Source organism: Amblyomma americanum, chromosome 1 (genome assembly GCF_052857255.1).
Source record: "Amblyomma americanum isolate KBUSLIRL-KWMA chromosome 1, ASM5285725v1, whole genome shotgun sequence".
NCBI lineage: Eukaryota > Metazoa > Arthropoda > Arachnida > Ixodida > Ixodidae > Amblyomma > Amblyomma americanum.
The window spans coordinates 69577889-69601571 of NC_135497.1; the positions used below are offsets into that span (position 1 = coordinate 69577889).

Here is a 23683-nt window from a genome sequence, read left to right on the forward strand (position 1 = left end):
GCATTCACATGTTTAAGCGCATGAAAATGGCCGTCGGACGCAGTTCTGGCTAGAGAGACCTCAAGGGACGATTGCTTACATCGCAGGACGTGCGTGCAATAAGGGAGAAGTGCCGATGTTGCCCGGTCTTCAGAGCAGTGCTGAAGGCAGTCGGCAGCAGTCGTCGGCGTCGAAGACAAAAAATTTGTCTGTTTTAATTAATGTAAATGGTATTTATAGATAGATACTTAGAATCAAGCATGGTGACGGTGGAGGAAGCGTGCACAATGAGCTAAAAGCGGAGGTCCTACGCGATGCGTTTCCAGGTTATCGTAGTGAAAACGAGTAAAACTGCAACTCATGAGCAAGAGATTAAGGTGATTTTTAAGACAAGGAGACTGCAGCGCGCGCTTTATGCCAAGAAAATGAGCAGTACTCTTTGTGAACAGACATGTACAGTCTAGCGTGATTTGAAGGTTATCACGTACGTTCCAGTTGAAACGGAAGAACAAATATTTGGTGGCGTGCGCTGTCACTTGGGCGCCAAAAAATAACAATGGTGCAGAACGCAGGAATCCTTCGGCTAGCTAAGTTCATGCATTCGTTGCAGCCTTCTTGCGAAAATAAACCGTGTTACAGCAGTTTATTCCTAGAAGGTAAAGCCTGAATGGATTACCTTCAAATCGCGGTAGACTCTGCACACAGTCCCAGCGATGGGCTGCAGTCGTCGTGATCGGCGCATTCCTCGTGGAACTTCGTGCTCATGCTGTTGTAGCCAGGCCTGCAGTTGGGCGAACAACGAGTTTAATGCGGCTGACCAAGTCACATATATACAGAAGCAAACGTGACTTCACAGATCCCGTGATTACGAGGCCTCGGTGGCTACTGCAGATTCAGCCGTGCAACATCTCCCCTTTACTAAGACACAAATTAAATATGCCTTTAAGGTTGCGGGTATCGACAGGGCTTGTGGCGAGTCATCGTGCTTCTGCGCAGCTCTTGAGAGGGGTGGTCTTCTGTGGGGCAGTCTTTGGGAGCCTTTGCTGGACTGTCTTCGTGATGGGTCGTTACGTCCCGCAGATGTTCTCTTGTGCGTCTGATTTCTCTACCATCTTCCGCTCTCAGGATCGCTGAACGGGGCGTGCTGGCTGGCCTCAAAAGAAGAACAGGCGACCAGGTTCGCTGGAGGGTGTCGTATGTAGTCACTGCCCCGGAGACAGTGGTGGTAGGTGCCTCGTTCAGCGGTTATAGTAGACCTTCTGGCGTTGACGGATCTCCTGGAGCCTGCTGTGAATGGCTTTGCTTGATACTGCCTCTGGTACTAGGTGGCTGGTGGGCACAGGCAGCAAAGTCATGGTTTGCCGGCCCATGAGTCTCTGCACAAGTGACTCTAGAATATCATCTCTGGGGGTGTTGCGCCATTCGAGCAACGCCATATGAAAGTCAACTCGGTTGCGTAAAAATTTCTTTAGAAGCTTTTTGGCCTCTTGTAGTGCTCTTTCCGTCATACCATTATAGCGGGGATGATACGGACTTGACGTAATATGGGCAACGCCTAGCTGCTGCAGGAAGTCTTTGAAAAGCCGGCTGCTGAACGGTGGGCCGTTATCACTGCAAAGCTTAAGTGGTAAGCCATGTGTGGAGAATAGCTCAGCGCACCGTGACGTCAGAGCGCTAGCAGTGCTCCGACGGAGTTCGCGGATCTCAAAAAAGAAGGAATAAAAGTCCACAGTTACAGCAAATTCATGACCCTTATGGAAGAATGGGTCCTTGCCAACGAATTCCCAGGGAAGCTTTGGGATGTCGTGGCAGTAAAGAGGCATTTTCGCGTTTCGCGGCTGGAATTTTGGCAGACAGCGCAATTCTAGCAAAACTGCTCTATCTCCGGTGACATATTTCGCCAGTACATGACGTCTCTTGCCCGTGGCTTCATCTTTATCGCTCCCGGGTGCGCAGCGTGAAGCAGCAGCATAATTTTTCGCTTTTTTGAAGATGGTACGATTACCTTGTTGCTACGAAAAAGAAGACCGTCGTGCGTGTGCAGCTTTTTTGTAGGACCAGTACGGACGCACATTTTCCGGTACATCGCCTTTTCTGGCCAGATTGTTTCGGCGTAAACTCAAAGCTTGAGGAGAGCAGGATCTTCATTGGTGGCCGCAAGAAGTTCCTTCAGGCGCTGTTGCGAAGCTGAAATGTATTCAAGCACATTTACTAGAAATTGCTCAGTTTCTTCTTGCATGAGTTGCTTGCTAGGGAACCTAGATAAGGCATCAGCCAAAAACAGCTCTTTCTCTGGCTTGTAGATCAGCTTAATAGGATATCGCTGCAAAATCAAACGCATGCGCTGTAGGCGAAGTGGGCACTGATATAGTGGCTTGCTGAATATCGGTACCAAGGGGCGGTGATCAGTTTCAACTGTTACACTTTCCTGGCAGAAGATGTAATCGTGAAACTTCATGCAGCCATGCACAATTGCCAAAGTTTCACAAATTGTGCGTAGCGTTGCTGCGCTTGTGTTAGTGAACGTGACCAGAAAGCGATGGGGCGGCCGTCTTGAATAAGCATTTGGCTCGCGTCGACCGAAAGGGTGACCGGCTTAATTGCATCGAAGAAGGAAAGGATTGGTGCATTTACTAACTTATTGATGAGCCTCGGTCCAAACCCATGCAATGTCTTTGCGCAGAAAAGTTCTCAGTGGGGCAGTCACGACGGACATGTTAGGAACTAAACGTTGCACATAATTCATCATGCCTAGAAAGAGTGAGTTCCTTACTGTTCTTTGGCTCTTTTATTTACAGTATGTCCTTCACTCGACCTGGGTCCAGGTGGAGGCCTTCTGTGCTAAGGATGTGCGCTAAGTAGAGGACTTCGGGCTGCAAAAAGGTGCATTTCTAGAGGTTACGCTTGAGGTTGTTTGCAAGACAGCGTGCTAACAAAAGCGACCGGTGGTGGTCATGCTCCTCCTTCGTGCGGCCCCAAAGTAATATGGCATCCATTACGACTGCTACGCACGGTAAGCCTTCCAGCAAGCGATGCATAGCTGCTTGGAAGATTTATGGAGCTGACGGAATGCCGAAAGGCATTCGGAGGAACCGATAGCACCCATACGGCGTGCTCATGGTACATAGTTTAGAGCTTGATTCAGAGAGTTTAATTTGCCAAACTCCTGACGCTGCGTCGAGTGTTGAAAAGTACTTAGCACCGGACAGCTGCGAGGCTGCGTCTTCTAGGGTTGGCATTGGGTAATGTGCGCGCAGCAGCACTTTATTAGGCGCGGTAGGGTCCAGGCAAATTGTAACCTTGACCTTCTTAACTGTAACCATATGGCTAGACCACTCCGTAGGCTCGGTTACCTTTTATATGACGCCTTGTGCTTCCATACGTTGTAGCTGAGCCGCTACCTTGTCCTGAAGAGCCACCGGAACTCGTCTTGCTGGAACGACGACGCCCACCGAGTCTGGCTTGAGCTTCAAGTCTTTTAGCTGCCCGAGTCCCTCGAAGAATTGTGCAAAAGGTTGCGCTGGCGGGTACAGTTCCTGCTGTATGTTTTGCATACGGTATACGAAGCCGAGACTTTAAGCTGCTGCACCACTCAAAGTGGCAGGGACGTCTTGTTCGACAATAAAAAACGTTTGTTCCTTGGTTCTGTCATTTGCAGAAAGCATCAATTGAACTTTCGCATACGCGGCCGTTCTGTGTCTAAAAAATGCTGTGAGCTTGATATTTCAGGCTTGTTGAGGCTCTTCTGGCAGCTTTGCAACGTCTCTTCTTGAAATGGCACAACAATTGGCGCCATTATCTACCTTGCACATGATGGGGCGGCCCTCTATGTAGACCGTTGCGCTTAAGTGATCGGTGGTTATAGCACCGATAGTCAACGCTTGCAGAAAAAATCCGTCGTCTTCGGCTCGTAACTCTCGCATCTGTTGGTTGGCGCGGCGCGGAAGCATGGACGTCTTGCACGCTCGAGCGAAATGGTTCAGACTTCCGCACTTCCGACATGTTCTTCCTTTCGCTGGGCACGTGTCACAGCGCTGCTTTTGACCCCCACATTTGTAGGAAACGGATTTTCTTGTTGCTACCGCGTTTACTACGGTGCCTTCGCTGGCACCCGTGTCCTCACTTATTTCACGAAAGTGCACTTTGCCTTGTTCTTGCGCGCGTCAAATGTCGACCGTCTTTTGGTACGTCGGCTTTTTCGCGATCAGTCCTTACTGAGGGCTCTTATCCTGAGTGCCCAAAATGATTCGGCTACGCAATATGCGGTCTTCAAGGTCCCCAAAACCACAGTTCTTCGCTAACACACGCATTTCTGTTAGCCACTCGTTAAACGTCTCGCCTTCTTTTTGTTTCCTTGAACCGAAACGAGATTCTTGGAATGTTAAGTTCGTTGTGGGCTTGTAATGCTCCTCAAATTTCTTAACCAAAACTTCAAAGTCATTTCTGTCCTCCGCTTGCTCGAACTTGAAGGTACTGTACAACTTCCGAGCCTCTTCGCCTATGGTAACTAGCAACGTGGTTGCTTGAACGTCTTTTGGCTTCTTGTCCAATTGAGTAGCTGTCGAAAATAGCAGAAACTCACTTTTCCATGTTTTCCAGGTTAGTACAAGGGTCGTGTGATGCATCCATAGGCTTCGGGGGCGGTGGTAGCGCGGACGCCATCGCCATCGACATATCGGCTTGGTTCCGCTGCCACTATGTAGACAGGCCGGCAGTTGGACGAATAACGAGTCTATTGCGGTTGACCAAGTCACATATAGAAAGAAGCAAACGTGACGTCACAGATCTCGTGATTACGGGGGCTCGGAGACGACTGCAGATTCAGCCGTGCTACAGCTGTAAATGATAAATTGCGCGCTATTCTCGAATAACTCATTGCGCTAATGCTCGAGCTATTTGCCTAACAAGCAGCTAAAGGGGCTCCGCGGCTCTCCAAGTTGATGTGCGCCGTTACGCATGGGCCGGTGCCGCTGGTCTGGCAACACATACAGCTGCACCAGAGTTCCGCTAGAGTTCCGCCATTAAATTTAGCAGGCGCGGTGGTGCCCTCAGAGACATCGTGGGCGCTCCGCGAACTAGCTGCTTGTCAATATCGATTCGTGTGTGGAGCATGTGTGGTCGTGCTAGGTTGTGCTTGGCGAGCTCGGTGAGACCCTTGTGCTAAGGCCCAGTCAGGCGTCCGCATTTTTTTTTTTTGCGGCATCGGGATGCATAAAAAAGTTAGGCAGTTTTTAAGCACGGTTGTATTCAAAGGTCAGGCAATAGCATCTTGGAAAAGGCCAGGGCCAAATTTCGAGGTCGCCAATGTGTCGGGCATGCTCTGTTACGGTTGGTCATCGATTATGCTCCAAATCGGCCAAGGTCAAATTTCCGGGGTGAACCGGGCAAATCTTGGAAATCTGGGAACTACAGAGATTGTTTATTGCTTTCGAAACAGTGCGAAGGCACGTATTTGTGCTATCTATATCACGACGATGGGCGGGCAGTGCCGCCGGACGGAGCAGATGGGAGTTTATGAAGAGGACGCTCTGCAATGCACAGCGAAGGAGTGTGGTGCAGTTTTACATGAGGCGTGTTCGGCTGCGGCGATAGCCTAAATGCTTATAATCAACATTAGTTATAAACTTTTAGGCTATAGTCACGGACGAACACGCCTCGTGTTAAACTGCACCACACTCTAGCGCTGTGCATTGCAGAGCGTCGTCTTCATCAACTTCCATCTGCTCCGTCACAGTTGAACACAAAAATGGTCGCGTAGGGACCTGTAAACATAAGTAATGTATACTTGGTTTAAAAAGTATGGTATTTGTTGCAGGTCCTTTCGTGCTCTCGACTTGGCATTCAAGAGTTTCATCGTCTTTTCGCCGTTTTTGTTTGGAAGTCTTCATGGGAGAGAACTAAGCGTGATAATCTATTTGTACGTTTGAAAAAATGGGGTCGTTTCTTGCTACATTTGTACCTGTGGCAAGTGGTTTGAACGTTTGTTTCCTCGGGATCAACGCGAAACTTACCTGAAGACTTTTATTCAACTGAGTCTTTATTGGGCTTTGCCGAATTGTTATTTCCATTGTCGACGGGATGATATACAGTACAAGTCAATTTCTGAAAATGATGTTTTCTTTCCGGATTCTAAATGCTTGCTTCAGTTTGGAATACCTGTTAAATGTCACGCGTAAACAGTTGCTCAAAGATTTGCTTTATTGTCTCCTCCCCGAGCCAATGTACCGATCTCTGTGTAGTGGAGGCCAAGGAGGAAATGTTAAGAGCAAGGAAAATGGTGATGCCAGCGGGTGTGAGGCCATGTTTCGTCGGGCTGCACACTGGTACGTTGTAGGTTAAGACATGTATGGAGAAGGGATTGTTGTTACCATGGTGTGCTGACTGCTTGTGTCAAAAACCAGAGTCAATAGAACACGTCTCTATTGATTGCTGGGATGCGCTGCTCTTTTTTGTCGTGCTCAAGCGGACAATACAGAAAGACTTACCATTGACACCGTATGGGGTACGGTTCCTCGACGTTGAGCCGGATCTTTATAAATACAATGTATTCGTCCTTCTTGGACTGCGCAGTATTTGGCGAAGCAGGATGACTGTGCGGCACTGTGCGGCACGCTGCTGCTCTAGCCCAAGGCTACACCAGCCCGGCCCTTGGGAACAAGCTGTCCAGCCCAGACGTGGAGCACCACAAACCTCACCCTATCGATTGCGCATTAAAGAGACACTAAGGAGAAATTGAAGTTGGCTTCTATCGATAGAATACCAGCTCCTGATCACAAAAACGCCGCTTCTACTTAAAACAAAGCTCTTGTAAGGTAGAAAATAGCAAGAACCAAAATACAATTATCGCCGCCAAAGGCCAATCTCGCAAATACAAGCTGGTGACGTCATAGGACAAGAGACGCCTTCTTGGATAAAATTTCATTCCTACATGGCCTCGCGAATCTCTGAGGCTAAGAAAGGAACGTTGCGCGGTTCAATATTGAAGTAAGTTTTGTTTTAAAACCAATAGTACACTTTTGTCATACAAGGAAGGCAGACAAAATACAACCTGAATGTTGGAAGCAAAGAAAACCGATGCTTAGCGGCGCCACAGGCGGCCAGTAGATGTTATGGCGCTTCGCGTCTATGAGCTTTGCGTGCCACGTGGTTTTGTTTCTGACGCGCCTCGATTTACAAGCGCCGAACAGCAGAGTAATTCCAAGTGCCTCTTCAAGGGCTAGTTAACCTTTGAAGGAGCCTGTTCAGGCTGGTCAGATGATCGCCACGTTCGATGAAAAACTATGATGGCACGATGGTCAGTGATCGTACAAAGCAGTTCGTATAAAGAGCACTTGTGTCTTCGCACGCTCGCCCGGCAAAACATTCCCGGCTGTGCCAGTCAACTTCAAACTACCTAACGGAAATCGTTTATTAGGGACGGAGGACAAGGTTCAAGGCAGTTAAGAAAAATTGCTGACGGCCTAGCTCTGTTAGGCCAGGATATACGTAGCGAAAGCGCGGAGACTTCTGCATCGGAAGAGTGCATTCACTAGATGCGCCTTTATTGTTAGTTATACCGTGAGCCGTCGTGGCGGAGTGGTAGCGTCTTCGCCTCAAACGCCAACGGCCCTGGTTGGATTCCGAGCCTCGGCACAGGATTTGTCTAAATTCAGCGAGTGGGTGGGTTGCTCAGTGGCTGCCATAGATGCCGCCACCGAATAAGTGGGTTGGCGTTTAAGCACAGGCTCTGTTAAGGCGCGTTTATACTTCGGCGTAAAGCGCACGCGCGCGCTGCACGGCGACGTCACGTCGGCCAAAGCGTGACCCTCTATACTCTAACTGCGCTTGACCACCGACGCGTTCGGCGGCTTCGTCGCACTCTGACCGCACTGGCTGAGACTTGGAGCATGTCTCTATTTCGCGCCGAGTGCCCCAGCCGCCACCGGCCCGGCCAGACCGATTCGGCTCCGCGGCGAGGTGCGCGTTGTGACGTAATTCAATAGTTTCGGCAAATCGGCGGAGCTGTTCTTTTCGAGCTCTCGGCTAATTTAACCCATTCACAGTACACATCTGAAGGTATATGCAATTGGGCGAGAGAGCCCGATCCATTGGACCCGTTGGATCCAGCGGAAGCCGTTGCAGCGTCATGCGCCGGCTTTAGTTTCAAGCCGCCAACTTTAAACGCGAGCACCCATGAGCGCCCATCTTTTTTTTTTGTGGCAAAAAAATAACTGAATAACCTGCCCCTCGCAACCGTGGGAGACCTCGACGTCGCCTGCTGCACCGTGCAACAACGCCGTTCAAGGAATCACAATCCGTTGACCCCAAAGCCCCCGCCAGCTTCCGATGGGCGCGACGCGCCGACCTTGTCCTGACCCTTCGCGACTCCGCGCACCGAGGATGTGATATTTAATTTGGAACGGCTGCTCACGGCAGAAGGGGGAAACGACCCGCCGGCGCCTAACCTAACCATGCTTCCTCAAAAGCATCGCATGCTCCGTGGGGCTGAGGTCGCGAAATGCAGGCCGGAGGTTTTGCAAGAGCTTCGTCGTCGGGTTGGGAAACGGGACCCATCGTAACGCTGGCAAGACGCCGGTGCAAACGTAAACGAAGCAACGGTAGCGACCCCCGATAGATGCCTTCAACGTGCGGCTGCAGTAACTTTCATCCCGGCAGCTGCTAGATGACATCGCTAGCATCCAGAAATCACGGAGTCTGCGTTTACGTTACGTTTTACGTCACACCGTCCTATGACGTCATAAGAGTTCTAGAATTTGAATCGGAGCGGCGGGAAAAACTTTTTCAACTTAGAATCCAAATTTCTTTGAAATAAATGCGTCTCTCGCTGACGGAAATGCGGCAACAAAGCTGTGAAATGCCGAACTATCAGATTTTGCTAACAAAAAAAATTCATAGAGTTCTCCTCAGTGTCCCTTTAACACTAGTTCACTACCGTGACGCGCGCAGCATCCTTCGCCCACCACGCAGGTCCTTCAGCTGACAAGACGCCATAAACTGGCCCAGACATCAGACGGGGACATATCTTAATCGTCGTGTCCTTCACCTATACTCCTCCCAATACACTCACAGGTGTCCTGCATGCAACGGCATCGCCGCGCTTTACCACCAAAATTGGAAGTTCTCCAAACCCAAAGGGGCCAACCCTGTACCCAACCCTACTAGCCTATCCTAGCTTGCTGGGAGGCGGCGCTATCCAGGTCACCATAGCAGTACCAGCGAAGGCTGGTCGACCGATCTAGGGTGATTGCGACCGCCAATGGGAATCTGAACTAATGATCCCAACCATAAAACAGATTGACAACCCTAACTAAGAAATAAACGTTTATTCTCTTTCTCAAGGCTGCCCCTCCCACGTTTGACTGGACACCAGTCCTGTTGGCCAGCAGGTCGACGGGGATGTTTCCGGTTTCCCCATGCACGCAGACACTAATGACCCGAGCAAAAATATCCTGCACATCTGTGTAGAAATAGCCCAGGTGTTTCAGCGAACAATTTCAAAAATTTTCAAAAACAGGCTTTCTGAAGTGATATGGGTGTTGTGGCATAGTATTACCAGTGTTGGCGGACACAAGAAAACCGGTGAATCGTCTTAAGTATTAAGCTGGTTAATTATTTTTAGTAATTAACTTTTTCATTAGTAGAGTTAGCGCCTGGTTGCAATCAAATTTGTTCCCGGTCGTTACTAATACCCATATCAGTTTTTAGAATTTGGAACACGCCATTACCCTCGCCGTTGTGGCTCGAAAAAATTAGGCTGGATCGTGCAAAAATACATACGCTTTCGAAAGCATGCAGGCAGAGTAACCCCTGCAGTGCACGTAACTAGTCAAAAAGCCAAATTTTGTCGAGCCACAGCGCCAAGGGTAATCGCGCTTTCGAAATTCTGAAAACTGATATGGCTATTACTTACGACTGGATACAAATATCTAATTGCAACTAGGCGCCTAACTCTACTAGTTAAAAAGTCAATTTTTTTTAAAATTAATAACCAGCTTACAACTCAATATGATTCACCGCTTTTCAATTGTCCGCCAACACTGGTAATACCAGAGTCCCAAAAGTATTGAGGAACTGTGGTAATACTATGCCTCAATAGCCATATGTTTACCCTGAAAAGCCTATTTTTGAAAAACTGGAAAGTGTTCTCTGAAACACCCGGTATTATAGCGATTCCAGCGCAACCATTGTGGTGCAGTGCAGATGATGTTGTGACACATTGAAAGTCGACCCTAAAATATTAGAATCCTGAAAAATCGTTGAGCGTAGCCATTTAAGTCGATTAATGAGTAAAAGTAACGCAGGACAGATTGGGTACGCAGACCTCGGCTGTTCGCTTATACGGCCGCGCAGCATGATGTAGGAGGACGTGCATAAAGGCGGACGACTTGCGCAAACACGCAAGCATGCCTGGGAAACGTGGGTAGTCAGAACACGAAGCCGCAGACGAATGTGCACGTGGGGGTCTCGGCCGCACGTGATGGATCTGGAGGCGAAATATTTGGAAGAGAACTTTATAAAATAGAACGCATTTTATTTTACACAGCAAAACTTACAATGGTAATGGATGAGCGTTGCAAGATCAACGCGGTTACAGACGCCATATAAATTAGGAGCGTATCCCTGGCTCATCTTCACTCATTTAGTTGTCGCTGACAAATCGATAGCATGCAATTATTGAGCATGCGTAGTGGCGTCGTGAGCGGTGCCACAAGGGCCGTAGTCCATAAGTGCGCAGGTTACGGACAGCCGGTCACGCTAAAGAAATCCTCAGCCAGTCGAGTGTCCCCACGGCCAAGCAGAGGACAGCAGAGGCACTGCCTGCATGGACGAAAAGCAGCAGAGCATACGTGCTTGGAAGCAGGTTTGCAAAGACTAAAAATACAGCAGAAAATACAGAAATACAGAAGAAAAGAGAAGTAAAGCAAAAGTAAGGCAGTCAGAAAATGGAAGCTCACCGGAAGAAGTTGAGCGGCTGGAGGAAGGACCTGCCACTAGAAGGAAACGGTGGGGGCACCGTCTGGTTCTGGAACACGTATCCGCCACTCTCCTCGATCCGCCTCGGCTCTACGGCGGCCTTCCTCTGGCCGGCCAGCACGCAGATCTTCTGTGGGGACCTCTTCTGCTCGACGAACTGCGGGCCCGACGTCAGCGCACTGAAGCACATCGGGTCCGTGTTCTGGATGGCTCCCATGACCTCCTTGGAGACCGGGCATTCGTCGACAGGGCACTCCTCAACGTGGAGGGACGTCGTGGTCGACTCCATGCCTTGCTCTGACGCCTTGATGGAGGTTGAGGATGACGGAAACGGCGCGCCACGCAATTCTCGCCGGACACTGCTGGCCCTGGTGGTCAGTGTCATCCAGGTCCGAATCGAACACGTGCAGGAGCACGGCCTTCGTCGTCTTCTGTCGCGCGCCTTCGGCTCCGGCTTCCGACGGTCGTCAACGTTTTCTTCTATCAGCCTCTGTCTCCCGGACACTCAGGCGCGGAATAATAAAGGCGCGGCGAGGAATAAAGCTGGGTTCCTGCTCTCAGCCTGAGCGCACACCTACGTTCCTCGGCCTCGATAACCAAATTTCCTCAGGGATCGCCCTTTTTTCTTCGGTGCAGTGCCGTGGGTGTTTTTTTTATCACTCTTTTTAGAAATGAGCTTGACCTCTGAGAACGATAGAAACGCTCAAGATATTTCCTATCTTCCCAAGGCCACCCTCTGTCAAAATTCTCCACGCTTGTCCCTCGGACATTCCCCCGATAGATATGCAGCTCTCCGAGCGGTACCCCGACCCCAAGGAGTTGCCGTGCTCCAAAGGCTCGTGGCCAACTTGCTGGCCTAACCCCCCCCCCCCACCCTCTACCAAAATTTATGAAGAAAAATTGTTTGGATCTCTCTCTCTCTCTTTCTATCTTGCCCAAGGACCTTGTTTTCCTTCGTCAATTACGCTCCTGCTTTGCTATCTCTTTCTCTACATGTCACCTTTTCGTCTGGTTACATTCACCGCGTGCCCTGAGAACCCTTTCTCTTCAGTCCTGTCACGTCGTTCCCGAAGTTCGTTACGAGATCAGGGTGGAAATCAAAATATATCTTACCTTTTATTGTTAGGATCAAAAGCGTGATATGTCGGTATAAACTGATTTTAATTTGGTACTGAAACTCGCGTAAAACGGGATAAAACTATGGTATGCGGTGGAACTCCATCGGTACCCTCGTACCCAGCATGACCTTAACGAGGTATCATAGTCTTGCTACTGTTAAATGCATCAAGTTTCCTAATGAAAAATATGGAGTCATTCTTGATTACTTGAAGGTTCGTAGTGTGAAAAATTGAGCTGGAAAGCGTGTTTGCCTTCACGGCAGCGAGAGAAAGCACTCGGCATGCCGGCGCGTTACACATACCTGCGTAGAAGACTGGAGAAGCGCGTAAGCATTTGCGAACAAGTAATATAGGATTCCTGAGGGCATATTACAACACAGCGAGATTACAATTGTCTCCACTGATGCAGTTTTCCTTTACTTTTTTTTGTTCTGCGGTGTTTCTAACGCAATCGCGCGGGATTCGGACAACTAGCTTTCTGTTGTGAACAAAAAAAAAAGTATTTTAAAATCAACTTTTAGTATTATAAAATCAAATACACGCCCCATCGCAAATGGGCGTGTCTCCAGCTTCCGGTTTCAAGAACAGCGCCTTTTGTTATAAAACCGGCATTGTTTGCCCCAGCATGAACAGAAAAATTCCGTAAACAACCACAGTGATCAGGATCAAAACCGCATAAAGTGTATCACAGTGAATGACTCTGAACGCAAAACATTAGCAAGATAACTTTATATAAGCTATGAGCACTTTGTGATATTAGACAGCGAAACTGACAATGTCGTACTGCAGAGCACTGCGGAATAAACCGCAGCTAGCGTCAATAAGCGAGAGTACAGTAGTCATGTGGAAGATAAGACGTTCTCTCTGCACCTTCTCTGTTATTTAGTTACTGATGAAAAATCGCTATTACAAAGGATTGAGCATGCGCAGTGGCGCCGTGAACGCCGCCGCAAGGGCCAGAGTCCGTGAACGCGGATGTTCCACTCAGTCGGCCCCGCTAGCCGTTAGCCGATTGACGAACCGCGACTCCATGGTCAAGCAAGAGGGGGAGGCCGCCTCTGCATGGAAAAATGTCACCGGAACATGAGTGCACTCAAGAAAATGGGGAAAGCTTATAAATACACAGTGACGAGAAGAAAAATGAAGACGTGAAAAAGCGACATATACGCACTGTTGTAGATATAAAAAATATACGCACTCTGGTAGATATCATGAGGCCCAGAGCAGGGTGGGCCACCAGAGCAAAATGGTGGGGCCAACGTCTGGTTCTGGAACACGTATCCGCCGCTCTCCTCGATACGCCTCGACTCTGCGGCGGCCTTCCTCTGGCCGACCAGCACGCAGACCTCCTGTGGGAACCTCTTCTTCTCGATGGACTGCGGGCCCGACGTCAGCGCACTGAACCACATCGGGTCCGTGTTCTGGATGCCTCGCATGACCTCCTTGAAGACCGGGCACTCGTCGACAGGGCACTGCTCTTCGTCGGGGGCCGTCGTGGTCGACTCCATGCCTTGCTCGGGCTTGACGCTGTCGACGGTGTCGTCCCGAGTGGAGGCGGAGGATGCGGGAGACAATGTGCCGAGCCAGCCTCGCTGGGCTGTGCTAGACCTCGTCCCCAACCTCAACCTGGTTCCAATCTAACGCGTCTAGCAGCGCTTCGTCTTCTTCTGTCCCGCCTCCGGCCTTCCACGGTCGTCGTCGTCTTTTGTGAGCTTCTGGTTCCGTTTCCTCGAGTTGATGTTCGGCGCGAATAAAGGTTGTTTGTATGCAAGGCCATATTGTTGGGCCCTGCATGCAGCCACACTTACTCGGTGGCCATGATCTTCCCAACGAGGGTTGGCGACGTGACCCCGTTTTTCACAGCCTGATTGATTAGCAGTGTGATTTCTGAGACCTTGTTTTACTTTGCAACCTTTTCACGCGGTTTATAACTCCGTTCTTTCCAGGTGATCTTTCCGTCGGCCTCTATTGCCCGCTGTTGGCAGAATAAGCCTTTATTGCAAACCATAGCTTGTGTTGTGTAACCTCGCTTTCATGTCCTGTCGTCCGTGTTCTTCTTGAAAAGGGTAGATACGAAATGTTTCCGGTGTCAGTTTTTTGCCTGGAAACTCGCCTGTACGCCTAGTAATCGCTAAAATGATGTCCGAACACCAGTGTGAAGGGTTAATAATTAATTACAAAGATTTTATACCGGCAGTTTTGGTCTCGGTTGGCACCAGCGCACGACACCTTCACATCACGGTCGGCCGGCCAACCTGCATGGACGACCACAATACTGATGCCGGCGGCGTCACCGCCAAGCACAGGTTGTTCCTGTGAACAACCACTCGGTTCGGTGACGTCACAACAATTGGGGCAAGTGCACTCTGTTGTTACTAAGTGTTTGTGCAAATACCGAGCGGCTCCTCGGACAACATTCAAAATTATACTAAATTATATTACACTCAAAGCCTGCGGCGGAAACTTGCTAGAAGACATTTCCTTACGCCCAAGAAACAAATCATATCGTTTCGTTCGAAATTTTGTGTCCGTGCCCGTTTAAAGGGACTTAGGTTTTCCGGGACATGAGGTTATGGCAAAACGAAAAAAGCTTGCTTTACTCTGATACATTGGAATGATAGCATCAAGCGAAGCATCGCAACGGCACGAGGCCTATGGGAGATGTGATATTTATTAGATATGATATTAACTGCAAATAACTATAATTCTTCGTTGACGCAATAAATCGCAAAAACTGGCTGAAGCGAAGGTCTGCGGAGAAACCTAGGTACTGTCACGCGTCACACCCCGTGACCACATATCAGTGTACATAACGTGACTGTTGGTGTTCTTTTACTTTATTATAACTGAACAGAGTTGACACGGTCTTCAGTATGTCTTCTCATGTAAAGAAAGTTTACGCTGAAAGCCGAGGCCTTTGCATCAACGAGCAGAACGCCGGAACAGAGGCAAACTTAATAACATAAGGGACGATGTGGGCTACAGGGCAATACGGAGCTCTGTCTCTATGCTAACATAGACGGGAAAAAACATATGCCTGTAGCATAGAGCGCTGACTAGTAAGCATCTCTTCACACACAAAGGCTATATACCAAGTGTTTCAGGGAAGCCCGCTGGTAATTTTTAAAGTAGGATTTTTGAGGCAAGGAGAAGCTTTTTGTGGCACAGTAATACCTGTGTTGGCTGACGTCAAAAAACAAAAAAATAAACAAATCACGTTGACAATTGAAGGAGTTAACTAAACAGTTCTAAACTTTTTAACGATTACAGATAGGCGCCTGATTTCAATTCAAGATTCATAGCCGGCCGTTAGTAATAACTATATCATTTTTAGAATTTCGAAAGCATAATTACCCCCCCTCCCCCGCCATCGGGCCTTTGCAAACTTGGGCTATTTCTCACGCCAATCGAAAATCGCCTGCCTGCGGAGGGCGTACAGCGACGTCCCTCAAATCGCGTCACTCAGTGACGTACGTGCCACATGACAATCTCTGCCCCGCCCCCATTGAGGTGTTCCCCGCGTCTCGCTGCTTTGCTGCTCCAGCATAGGTGAAACAGAAAATATATATAAAGCGGATACCTGGCGCATGAAAATTTCCACAGAACATATTGAAAATAGGAGGAACTGATCGTTTATTTCACAAAGACGTTGAAGTGATCGAATTAATTCAAGACTGCAAACATGAATACGGTTCAGACTCTTTGAAACTCGGGTTGCAAAAACTACTCGAAAAAGGTTTTAGGTAAGAGCCAGTTCTAGACAGGTTTTGCATAAACGAGAGGACGCAATAAGGGTATCCGAATTCTGGAAAGTTGAAATCACCTCACAGTAAAATTTGGCAAACGGGAGTCGAAATTGCAAACCGTGGAGAACAGAGTGGAAAAGTTAATGTCAGTAGTTCGATGGCATGCAATTTATATACCGGGGAGAAATGTTAATACACCGTGTCTCACTGCGCCTCTTAATGCCAGCTGGGAGGAAAAAATTCGAGGAGACACTTACGCTCCCCCTTAAGGGCATGGAGCGATAGGTTTCTTTTAAAAAACTTAATTTCAAAGCCTTTATTTATTTCTTACGAAGAAAGAGAAAGCTGAGGAAAAAATCCTGTAGCGCCTGACGACACCTCAGCTTCCTTGTACAGTTTGCAATACAGTGCAGCTGTAAAAAAATTGAACATGTTACAAATCAAATAAACATACAACCTATTTCAGAACAAAGCAAAGAGAAGGAGGCTCGAACATTGCATGAAACGTGATCTCAGCGGAGCTACAAAAATGACAAAAAACCAGACATAGCTTACGCAAGGAAAATAAAAAAGTGAAGTACACACGACTTTTCAACGGTAATAATACTGTTCACAAACAAAAAGGGGCTGTATTTAATAGGTAAGCTAAGATTTTGTCAGAACGTCAGTGCAGAAAATATTTACGATTTAACATGTCATTTTGCATTGACTAGCGCTCGGTTATTTCATTAAACTTTTTGAGAGAAACCCTGAAGTCAATTAACAAAACACGTTGTGGGGCTAGTTGGTGAAGCATATTTTTTCGAAGTTCTTGATCACCCGTAAAATTATTTAGGGCGGTAGGTGCTTGATAGATAATTTTCTGTTTCCAGTAGTTGGTACGCGTCCTAAGGACTAGTTTTCTATGTGATCGGAGGTTATACTGCGGTGAGGAGTTGTCTGGAATGGAATTAGTGCGCCTGTTTTTGTACATGTGTTGGAACAAACGATAAAAATATACCTGATCTACTTTAGGCAAACTGTGTTTGAGAAGGAGAGGTGCGGTAGCCAAATATTGGGGATTACCGTGATACCCTTCGATTGCTCGCAGTGCCTTCTTTTGTACAAGTATCAATTTATTGTTCTTGCTTTTAGTCGTATTGCCCCGAACGAGACAACAATAAGACAATTTGGTTTTATAGTTTATGGGGGATTTAACGTCCCAAAGCGACTCAGGCTATGAGGGACGCCGTAGTGAAGGGCTCCGGAAATTTCGACCACCTGGGGTTCTTTTACGTGCACTGACATCGCACAGCACATGGGCCTCTAGAATTTCGCCTCCATCGAAATTCGACCGCCGCGGCCGAGATTGAACCCGCGTCTTTCGGGCCGGCAGCCGAGCGCCATAACCACTCAGCCACGGCGGGGGCTAATAAGACAATTTGGAATAAAAAAGTGCATAGTACATAGATAACTTCAACGATTTACGTAGGAGATGGGATATTCTATAAAAAACAACCAACTATTTTACATAGATCAGATATAAGATTAGTAACGTGAATATTCCCAGAAAGAGTTTCTGAAAACCAGACACCGAGGAATTTGAGACTGCTCACTTTATCAATTATTGTGTTCCCGTAATGAATAATTGACTGTGAAGCGTTCAACAACGTTGATGGCCCTAAATATAATGTAGGTAGTTTCTTCAGGTTGGTTAATGCCCATACATGCGGAATAGGTCATTCTCGACTTTACATTCATAGATCCCTGGGAGTGATCACACCACACCTGGCGCAGTGGTGCAGCGGTAAGCGATGGGCCACTGCTCTGGAATGGCAGGTGCTGCCACTGGTGTGGCTTGTGCGATCCAGGCTGCTCTGCCCGAGAAACCTCTCGGGACCAATAATTAACTTAACTGCCACCTGTCATGGTGGTCAGTTAGGTCACAATCGGGTGGGCAGGTTGTGATGATGCCACGTGGTCACGGGACCTAAGTGGCCCACCTAAGCTGGTTCTCGTGGGATTTTTCGCGCACAGTGCTGACGACGCCGACGACGGCAGAACGGGAGCCTTAACGCTATCGCCTTAAAACTACAATATAAACGCTGATGCGTAGTTTTCACTCGCTACAGCCTGCCTCAAGAGATAGAATTACAACAAACGACGTATTAGCAGTTATATTGCCGTTTCTAGAGCTCAGTTTTTAGGCGCCCGTTCCTGCGTTCCACGTCGTAGTCGTCGGCGGAACACGCCACATGACAGGTGACAGGTGTGAAAGGTGACGTGTTAGAAGGTGATAGCAGAGCCAAAGGCAACTTGCCACGGCGAGTGCGGAGAAATCGACAACCGGAAGGTGGCTGTCACAGGAAGATCCCGGTGGGTGGGTAGCAGCGTTAGACGCCACCTACCACTTCTGGCAGGTGGCGTGTGAAGACCTGCGCTCAAATTTCGCATTACCGACTATCCTAATCGTTTGTCCATTTTTTCGGGCCTCACGTGACCTGAACCTCAACTACACGTCACAGCCGTCGTTCGATTGATGAAACCGGAACAGTTTCAAGAAGAAATAGAATTATAAATTATTGAGTGGTCGCAGCGAATACGACGGTGTGCTCCGCGTATACCAATGTCTAACGTGTCGTTTGAAAGAACAAAACACTCAAGCAACAATTTGGTGTCTATAGTCTTTTAAACCTCAGTCTACGGTTGAGCACTGACCTCTTTCGTGACGAGGCCTATAGCCAGTGCGCAGGATACGTCTGTACGATTTGGGCTATTGCGGAGAGCGCATTCACATGTGTTAGCGCATGCAAATGGCCGTCGGACGCAGTTCTGGCTACAGTGACTTCAATGTGACGATTGTTTAAGTCGCAGGACGTGCATAAAATAAGGTAGAAATGCCGATGTGACCAGGCGTGCAGAGTAGTGCTGAAGGCAGTCGGCAGGAGTCGTCGGCGTCGAAGAAAAAAAAATTGGCTCTTTAATTAATGTAAATGGTCGCCCATAGTATGTCTAGATACAGATACACAAAATCAAGCATGGCGACGGCGGAAGAAGGTACAATTGGCAGAAAGCGGCGGTCCTACGCGAAGTGTTTCCCAGGCTATCATAGTGAGTGAACGAGTAAAACTGCAACTCATGAGCAAGAGGAAAAGGTGATATTTAAGGCGAGGAGAGCCCACCTCGCGCTCTATGCCATGCAAAGGAGCAGAACTCTTTGTGAAAAGCTCTTCACATGTACACAACCTCAGCACGGCGCTGCAGTCGTCGTGATCGGCGCATGCCTAGAGCAAAGAATGCACTCATGCTGTAAATGATAAATTGCGTACTGTTATCTTGAAGCGCTCATTTCGCGAATACACGTGTTATTTGCCCAACATGCAGCTTAAGCGGCTCGTCGACTTTCCAAGCTGATGTGCGCCGTAACACTTGGGTTGGTACCGCTGGTCTGGCAACACGTACAGCTCCAGTTCCGCTAGAGTTTCGCCGTTAAATTTAGCTGGCCCGGTGGTGCACTCGGAGACCTCGTGGCCAGTCCGCGAACTTGCGGCAGGTGTCAGATTTGAACTATGGGACCTGAAACATCACGACTTATCAATTTCGATTCGTGTGTGGAGCATGTGTGGTCGTGCTAGGTTGTGCTTGGCGAGCCCGGCGAGATCCTTGTGCTATCGCCCAGTCAGGCTGGGCATTGCATAGGCATCCGCTTTTTTTTTTTGCGGCATCGGTGTGCATAAAAGAAGTAGGCAGTTTTTGATGACAGTTATACGGAAAGGCCGAGGGATAACATTTTGGCAATGGTCGGGGCCAAATTTGGAGGTCGCCATCGTGTCGGGCACGCTCTGTTATGGTTGGTCATCGATTACGGTCGAAATCGGCCAAGGTCAAATTTCTAGGGTGGGCCGGGCCAAATTTTTGAATTTTCCAAACTACAGAGAATGTTTACTAGATTTGAATCAGTGCGAAAGTACGGATTTGTGTTTACGCAGAAGACGACGATAAGCGGGCAGTGCCGCCGGAAGGAGCAGATGGGAGTTTATGAGGAGGACGCTCTGCAATGCACAGCGCGAGAGGGTGGGGCTGTTTAACACGAAGCGTGTTCGGCTGCGGCAATAGCCTAAATGTTAATAATCAACATTAGTTATAAACTTTTAGGCTAACGCCACAGCCGAACACGCCTTGAGTAAAACTGCACCACACTCTCGCGTTCTGCATTGCAGAGCGTCCTCCTCATAAACTTCCATCAGCTTCGTCACAGATGGAAGAACACACAAATGGTCGGAAAGGGACCTGTCTATTCGCGAGCGCAAACATAAGTAATGTATACTTGGTCTCAAAAGTGTGGTATTTTCTGCACGACCTTTCGTGCTCCCGACTTAGCATTCGAAACTTTCATCGTCTGTTCGCTGTTTTTGCTTGGCAGTTCTCATGGGATAGTACTAAGCGTGATAATCTATTTTTACGTTTGAGAAAAAGGGGTCTTTCCTTGTCACATTTGTACCTAAGGCAAGCATTGTCAAGATTTGTTTCTATCAGCTCGATCCTTTCTTGCGGGCTTTCATTCAAGTGAGGCTTTCTTCGACTTTGCCGAATTATGTTGTTTCCACTGTCGACAGGATGCTTCACAGTGCAAGTCGATTTTTGAAAGAAGTGATTTTTGATTTCCAGTTTCTGAATGCTCGCTTCAGTTTGGGATACCTTCAAAATGTCACCGGTAATGTAATTGCTGAGAGATTTGCTTGGCTCTGTCTTCCCCGAGCCAATGTACCGATATTTATACAGTGAAGGCCAAGGGGGTAAAGTTTTAAAAAGAGGAGAGAAAAATGGTGGGGCCAGCAGGAGTGAAGACATTTTTCTTCGAGTTGCACACTGGTACACTGCCGGTTAAAACATGGATGTTGTAGAAGGGATTGTTTTTTACCACGGGGAGCTGACTGCTTGTTGTGTCACACACCAGAGTCAATCGTACACGTCTTTATTGATTGCAGGGATACGCTGCTCTTTTGGGTCGTGCTCCAGCGGACAATAAAGACTTACCGATGGCATCGTATGGGATACGGTTCCTGGACTTTGAGCCAGATCTTTATAAATACGATGTATTCTTCCTTCTTGGCCTGCGCAGTATTTGGCGAACCAGGATGGCTGTACGACACTGCGATGAAGATGCGCGGTCGGTCCGCGATTTCTTCAAAGAAAACGTAATTAAGCTGCCTGAAGTGTTCACGGAGCTATGTTTTGGAGATGAAGTTATCAGTTTGATGGGACAGCTGTGGTCCTGGAAACGGTTCTGAGTTTCTCCTGTAAGCGAAGCGCATGTCCGCTCCCGATGCATGAGAGTGCAGTGCAAAACATAATCTGTTTGTAATCTATTGTAAATGGTCCAAACAGGCAATAAAGAAAAAAAATGTGGCGATAGCCTAATAGTTCTCGAATTCTGCTTGCGGCCATGGTCGTGAAAGGACGCAGGATGGCTGGCTCTTCGCGAGCTGTGACAACGGCCGATGCTGGCCGCGGAACATCGTTTTTGGACGGTTTGAAAGACTACAGGATTGTTCTGCCGCCCCTGCCTACCGGAGAAGGACTGAAAACAATGGTTATTCTTCACTGTGACACCGCTGAAGGCCTTGCAAGATTGAAGATTTTTGCCAGCCGATGAAAGAAGCCGGCGTCATCGAACAGGTGGGCGGTATCAGAGCATACCAGATGCCGCACGTCTGGTTAGTAAACAGTGAGGAGGCCAAGGAAAAGCTGCTCGACGCCGGGCTTATCACTGTTAAAGGGAAGACTTGCGTGCTTTCTACCCTAAAAGGGACGAAGTGCGGCTGAAGGTGCATTGGTGCGCCTTCAATGTGAGCAAAGAAACTCTGAGGCGGGCGTTCGCTGAGTGCAGCGAAGTGCAAGAAGTCTCTAGCGATAGATGGAGGACCGGCGGGTTTGAAAACGCTGACTCGACTAGTCTAGTTGTGTGGCTGGTTCTACGAGAAGGTGCAAGTCTCGAGCGCCTACCCCATCAGATGCGTATCCGGAATGAGACAGTGTTAGTCGTCGTGCCTGGGCGAAATGCAATCGAAACGTGCTCTAGGCGTGGAAAAGAGGCATGCCCACAAGAATGACATGCTGAAAATAGAGTGGAACGGTGTAATTTACTCCGTTAAAGCAAATATAGAGAGGACCTTTTATGAATACTATAGTGAGGCGTTTGGTTACACGAAAGTAAGGACCGAAGACTTTAAAACCCATTTAATGTCATTAATGCCGAAGCCTAGGGATGAAACGAAAGAACGGTTAGAAGTGTCTATTTCAACTGAAGAAGTGCGGAAAGCCAAACAAGACCTCAACCCTGGAAAGTCTTCAGGACCAGAAAGGCTAGTAACATCGCTCTGTAAGGCATTAGAGAAAGATTTTTCACAAGTTTTTGCTGCGTTGTTTAATGAGGTCATTGAGAAGGATATGCTTCCCCCGTCATTTATAACAGCCGACACAATTTTAATACCAAAAAGCGACGATTAAACTAAACTGAGACAAGCTACCGCTTACCGATCACTGATGAATATAGATTATAAGATCTTCATGAAAACTCTGGCTAAACGACTCCAAACTGTTTTGCAAGAATTAGTGGGGGAACTTCAGACCTTAGGTATTAAAGGTCGCAGCATATATACCAACATCCACACAGCCCGGTCTGTGCTCGAGTGTTACGACGCCATGCATGAAAGCATCGCAATGAGCTTAATCGAGAGAAAGCCTTTGACAGGATGACACATGACCCCTTGTTCTCTCTGTTAGAGAGCGTGAATGTCGGATCAGTCATTTTCCAGGGCTTAGCCATGGCGTACATGTGATGCATGACGCGGTTGATATTGAATAAAGGGGTAGGTACGCGCCTCCTAGTGCAACGCTCTGTGCGTCAAGGTTGCCCCCTGTCGTCATTGCTATTTTGTTTTTACAAGGAACCCTTTTGTTTGAGCATAATTAAAAGCAGCAGTATTCGTGGTTTTCGTCTGCATGCGGCCGAGGTCCGCCTTCTCGCATATGCAGATGACATTGCGGTATTTTGTGCTGACTACGAAAGCGTCCGTGTGGTGGTTGAAACTGTGAAAAACTTTTGTTCTGTGAGTGGGAGCGCTGTTAACTGGGCTAAATGTTTGGTTTCTGGTAGGGCGAGTGGCCAACAACCCCAACAGTTTTCGCGAACATGGCTTGGACAGTAACCCCAGTAAAATATTTAGGAGTGCCGCTGGAGAATTATCGCGACAATGTGCCGTATTGGAAAGGCAATGTTTCTGAAGCGCGTGAGAAGGCCTACAGGCTAAAAGACTTCAGTTGGTCTATTTTTACGATTGCCACAATATGTAACATATTTTTTGCAACCAAGCTTTGATATGTTATGCAAGCAATTTATTGTTCTCGAGTCAATGTGCAGAGTTTGCACCGGGTTTTTGCGGTTTATGTATGGGGAAGCACTTGGGAGCGGACACGGCGAACCAATCTGTTTCATCGTGTACGCTCTGGAGGAGTAGGTTTGGCGCATTTGTATCGGCGTCAGTTGGTGAATCGATTTATGTTCTTTCGTGACGTGAATGACCCCTTTCTGTGAACTGTGTGTCAAGTTAGGCTGGGTAGGGTATTGCCAAATTTAGTGCTTAGATCGGCGACTAATAATAATAATAATTGGTTTTTGGTGGAAAGGAAATGGCGCACTATCTGTCTCATATATCGTTGGACACCTGAACCGCGCCTTAAGGGAAGGGATAAAGAAGGGAGTGAAAGAAGAGAGGAACAGATAGGTCCGTAGTGGAGGGCTCCGGAATAATTTCGACCACCTGGGGATCTTTAACGTGCACTGACATCGCACAGCACACGGGCGCCTTAGCGTTTTTCCTCCAT

The 23683-nt window shown here is 48.1% G+C and overlaps 1 pseudogene; it reads right to left on the minus strand.

Annotated features, from left to right (window-relative positions):
• Window positions 1-921: 921 nt before the first annotated feature.
• LOC144103568 (uncharacterized) lies at window positions 922-2320 on the minus strand (annotated as a pseudogene).
• Window positions 2321-23683: the final 21363 nt, after the last annotated feature.